General features: G+C 54.1%; 1 long non-coding RNA gene across 1 annotated transcript; it reads left to right on the top strand.

The window, feature by feature from the left end:
• The first annotated feature begins 3,624 nt into the window (after positions 1 to 3,624).
• Positions 3,625 to 4,561, top strand: LOC147414462 (uncharacterized). Its single transcript, XR_015183879.1, has 2 exons — positions 3,625 to 3,748; positions 3,850 to 4,561. It is a non-coding gene; the product is annotated as an uncharacterized LOC147414462 (long non-coding RNA).
• Positions 4,562 to 5,392: the final 831 nt, after the last annotated feature.

The raw sequence follows: 5,392 nt of genomic DNA, 5'->3' as shown, positions 1-5,392 counted from the left end.
ACTCTCTTGGAAAAACATGCTGCTGTTTCAGAAAATGCCGTTAGTTAGAGGGGACTTAACTGAAAATTTAAAGCACTAAAACAGAATTAATTCTGATTGAGCCCAAACCAGGACATTGGCCCTGTCACCTGTGGTGATTGTGCTGCTTTCTTCGTTTCTCTGTCCGGCTCTGGATCCCAATTTTTTAATTCCTCACGCTTCTCCCTGTAGCCTGTCTTTATGTCGGCCCCCTCCCTCTTTATCTGTCTCCCCACCCTGCCTCTGGCTCCCTGTCCCTGTGTTTTAATTCTTCCCTCTCTGCCCTCCTGCTGTTGCTGTGCTTCCTGCGTGTGTCACACTGGGTCTGGCTCCTAGTCCTTGTCTTTTCATTCCTCCTTATCCTCCCTGGAGCCCGTCGTTGTCATTTTCTTTTGCTGTTTCTCTGTCTGGCTCCAGATCCTCGCATCTTCCTCCCCCCTGTGCCCTCCCCTCCACCCCACCCCACCCCACCCCACCCCGCCTCGTTGCTCCTGGCTGTTTTTTCTGTCTCGATCTCTCTGTGCCTGGCTCTGGCTCCCTGTTTTTTCACTCCTCCCTCCCTGTCCTGTAGCCCATCGGCATATTTTCTTTCTTTGGGCTCTCTTTGTCCGTTTCCCTGTCCCTGTTGTTCAGTTTCTTCCTTCTCAGTCCTGTAGTGTGCCACGATTCTTTTTCTTTCTCCCCCTCTCCCAGCTCCCACTCCCACCCTTTTAATTCCTCCCTCTCTGCCCTGTTGCCTGCCAGGTGTCGTGTGTCCCAGAGTGTGTGTGTGTGTGTGTGTCCCTTCTCCTTCTCTCTCTTTCGCGCTTCCTGTCCAGACCCTGCCCTCACGGCAGCAGGCTGACCCACGAACACGCTTTATTGCCCCATAAGTGCAGGTGCCGTTTGCATCGGTCTGGGGCAGGAGGGGCATCCCCAGGTGCTCCTGCAGAAGGAGGGGTTGCTGCCTGGGAAAAGAGTTGGCCATCGCTGTGGACAACAGTTGACTGTTCTTTATGTCTCCCAGGGGCAGTGCTGAGGACTTGGTTGCTGGTTCCTCCCCCGGGGATGTTGCTGACTGCGTCTGGCTCACGTTTGTGTCCTTATTCTCCCAGTTAAAGTGGTTCCATTAGTTTAATTCCCTGCCTGGTCATGTTGCTGATGCTGCAGATGCAGTAGAAGAGCAGGTGTCGTCCTTTGCGGTACGAGTCGCTGTCTTTGCTCAGCACTTTGTACCCCATAACACGGAGGCAGGTGAGGAAACTTCCCGCTGCTCCTCTGGCCACCCTTGTGTCTGCTGGGGGTCACCCCAGCCCCTTTCCCGGGGGATTGCGGGAAGGGTGGTGAGCAGGGCCCCGGGTGTACGAGCCCCGGCCTCTGCACAGGGAGCCCGTTCTGCTCCGGGGCTGCTGCGGTGCGGGCGCTCCACTGGTCCAGTTGCTGGTGGCAGCTCTGGAGCCAGCTGGGCTGCACGGGCGTCGGGGCTTTGGTCACGGCAAGAAGCAGAGGCGCCTGTGTGAGGGAAGAGCTTTGGGACTGGCCGAGGTTTGGCTGTAGGCATAGTAGGAAGTTCCCTTGTACACAGTTGTTTTTGTTGTTTCAGGCTGGTGGTTTTCCGCTGAGGGTTTGGGGGTGGCAAAATGGTTTAATAGCCTGCCATTTTTTTATTTAGATGCATTGAGTTTTCCTGGAATTCCTTACTATGGGAGATGGACCCTTGTTTTTTTTTCACCACCGTTTTTACTGCTGTGTAAGTTGCTGTCATCTTGATCTACGCTGATTTTTCTCTTTGATAGGACCAGCGGTGAGATTGTCCAGCGGGGGTTAGGGTGAGCATCGTGTACTCGCCTGTATACAGAGCTTGAGCGTTTCTCGAGAAGGCATCTTCCCTGGAACTTCTCAGAGAAAAGGGTATGTGTTCTTTGTGCTGGTAACAGTCTCCAGCCGGGGTCTTCTGTCGTAGGCCTGGGCACGCGAGCCTTCCTGTTACTCCGTTTCTGACTTTTTCACGAAGCGCCCAATGAGACGTGTCGTAGTGCCGGTCATGGCAGTTACGTTTCCGTGTTGTTTTTCACCTGTTGTGTGTTTAGCACCGGTTTCTGTGGTTGTAAGGTGTCTGGTTTAGATCTTGGAGCCGCTGTGGTTTTTCCATCAGCCAACCGCCGCTGTGATTCCCCAAGGGATTCAGCTGTAAGGAGGTGGTCAGTGGTGTTTGTTCTGTGTGTGCTGTACCGCACGTTACTGGGGTCTCGCTGTTCCGGCGGTTTATTCTTCTGCAGTAGGCGGGCGCATTGGTAGCCGCACCGAGGGTCTTGTGCTCCTCGACTCACCGGCGTACTGCTGACCGAGTGCTCCCCGTCTTGCGCGAGAAGCTCAACGCGCAGATCTGTCCGGTGCGTCTTGTGTCCGAGAAGGTGACGGGCGGTCCAGAATGCACCGAGGCATCTGCTGTCGGGTGGTCTGTTCTCACGGAGCCCTCTTCTGGGATGGCGACTTGGCTCCACTTCCTGTGGATGTTGGGTCTTGGAGCCCGGCTTCTCGCGCGTCTACCGTTGCGGTCGTGGCCGTATCTTTTTATCAGGGGCCACGGCGTTTGACTTCCGAGGCGACCATAGGTTCATCCTCGCGGCCCTCTAGGTCTTCTCGCCCCTAAGGGAGTCTTTCCTCTGGGAGTAAGTCATCTTGCGGTGAGTCTTTTTACATCTGTGGGTGAAGTCGACCGTGTTGTTTGTGTGCGGCATTGGTCTGCACGTGGGTCTGGGCTGGAGCCGCTCTGCCGGGCGCACGGCGATGTTAGTTGGTGGAAGCGTGACAGTCAGAGTCGATTGCGAACGTTGATGGGCCTCGACCCTGTTGCTATGGGCCACGCAGTCCACCTGAGAGCAGGTAGTCCCCAGCGGCAAGCGAGGGAGAATATTTGGGAGAGGCCGCTCGAGCGGTAGTTGCACGGGTTGAATCTCAAAGGTGTTAAGGGTTGTACACGTAGGGCCAGGTGTTACTTTGGCTTTGGTTTTCTGTGATAGCTGGCTGGCTGTTGTTGGAGTCTAAAGGTTATTCCTATGTGGAAAGGAGACCTCCGGAACCGTTAAGCTGTTGCTCCGCATCCGGGCGACTCGTTCGATGCTGTTTTCAGATGCAGAGAGACGAGCTGTGTGCCAAAGGGTTAGAGGAGGGGTGGGGGAGCAGCCGTAAGAAGGCGGGTCAGCACGCAGTGTCGGCGGGCAGATGCGGCCGGTGGCTGTGTGAGCAGCTGACAGGTCTTGGTCGGTTTGTTGTATTCCGAAGGCGCAAAGCAGCGAGTGAAGCGGGATATCGGCACCGCAGGTGGCTGGGGCTAGGCGAGCTGGGAGCGGTGGGCTGCAGCAGTGCAGTTACTTTTCAGGCGTCGTGTTGTTCGTGAAGTTTATAAGTGTCCCTTATTGTTTGTGTTTTACAGGTGGTACCCGAGCCTCAACGTGGCAGCTGGCAGAGGTAGGGTGGGTGGGCGGCCGAGGTAAAGGAGGAGGAGGAGAGGGGAATGGGCGCAGGCAGGCTGTGGTTTCGGGTGGTATCTCAGCACGTGCCTTTTGTTTTGGCTTTCGCAGGTCACGCACGTAGCCTCGGAGGGACGAAGCTGCGCGCTGACCAGCGGCCTGAGGAGGCGAGGCAGTTGTCAGCCGGGCTGGCGTCCAAGAGCGGAGCATCCTGCGGCAGCTCGGTCAAGCGTTTCTGTGCGGTTGTGCAGGTGTTACGCAGCTGCCTTTGGAGTTGGGTGAGCTTTTGAGGTGGTGAGCTAAGGAGCAGCAAGGAGGAGCGTGGGGCTGGTGATTTCTCCCAAGCGTGACGGTATTTCTCTGTCTGTTGCTACCTTAGGTGCCGCAAGCGATGACAGCTGCAGCGTCCAACATGGGAATCTGTGCGGAGCAGTTGAGCGGAAGACCACGTTCCTTTTGAGGAGGAGGGTGTTTCGAGGAGGTCTGTGGTGACCCGTGTGACAACTACCGCTGTCAGTGGTGTGTGTGGTTTTTTTTTTTTTCTGTAGGTGATGAGGAGGAACGTGGCAACTGCAGGAGTAATCAGGTTAGTTGATGTGGTTTCTGCTGAGGATGGACGCGGATCCCCAGCCCTCTGGAAGCGAAGCTGAGGGACCAGAGACCGTTGTCCTGCAGTGCGTAACTTTGATTTCAGTTGGAAAAGGGATTTTCCCGGAATGGAAATCTTTCTCCTTCAAAGAAATTGCGTTGTACGAATTGCCTGTCGGACTCTGTGTGCTTGGCTGTAGAAGTCATGAGCAGTGAGACTTTTTGCCCTCTTTTGAAAAACAAAACAACAGCAAAGTCAATTTGTTTCCGAAGACTGAAGCACAGCAGGTGTTCCAAAAGTGGATGGCGTCGCTGGTCTTTACATTCTCGGTTGCAACGGTCGAGATACGATTAAAAAATGTTCCTCTGCGTGCTTTGGTACAGCCAGAAGCCTTAGCGCATCTGCCAGTCCTGTTCGGTGGCCTTACCTGTTGCAGCCCTGGGGATTTGAATTTCTTTTTTTTTTTTTTCTTTTTAATGAGTAAAACCATGTGGGGGATGTATTATTTCACTGATCTTTTCCTATCATATATGAAACTCTAGAGAAAGTTAAAATTGTATAATTGGCAGAACGACTAACGTGGTTTAAACTCGCTGCCAAATCAGTACAGCATGTAATGTATGAGGTGTACTTAAGCGGTCAGGGGTTTCTCTAACTCTTTCCAAGCCAGAGGCAGCTGCATGTTACTGAGTTTCTTCCCTGTGTTTTGACAGAGCGCTCTGAAGTACTTGGTTTCTAATCATGTGACATGATAGAACAAGGTGGGGCAGGAGCAGAGTCAAATAACAACTGTGTATTTTGGAGACAGGTGTAAGCGTAGATCTAGATGGGGGTGTACAGCCTTGTCCTGCAGCAGCGCTCTAAGGAAGGGCATCAAACATGAGCAAGAGCAGTTGCTTTTCTGCTAAGAATGGGTTGGAAATCGTATCTGTGTGTCTTTCTATGGAGTGTTAAGTATTCAAATCACTCTGGTTTGTAGAGGATGTGTCTGTATTTCGGGCTGGTCTCCTTCAGTTCGACTGCTCTCCTGTCCCTCGTTCTATTTAATTCCTCTCCTTGCTTCTGTGTTGTTCTTCTAATGTGCTGAACTATGGCTGGGGCCTTTTGTTTCCCGATGTCTTGCTGTGAGTGTCCGGTGCTGCGCAGCAGCTCCCCCCCACACCCCCCCCCCAGGTTTGCCTGCCGGTTGCTCAGCGCTCTCGCCCCGCGGGGCCAGCTCTGTCTCTATCCAAGGGCTGCCCCGCAGGCACAGCAGCCACGGCTGTCCGGTGGGGAAAGGGGCAGTTGTTGCTCTGGGGAGCCCATCCGGGCGTGGTCCGGGACGGGGAACGTG

This window comes from Leptosomus discolor, chromosome 14 (assembly GCF_034619465.1).
Source record: "Leptosomus discolor isolate bLepDis1 chromosome 14, bLepDis1.hap2, whole genome shotgun sequence".
NCBI lineage: Eukaryota > Metazoa > Chordata > Aves > Leptosomiformes > Leptosomidae > Leptosomus > Leptosomus discolor.
This window is presented reverse-complemented; position numbering and strand designations above follow the sequence as displayed.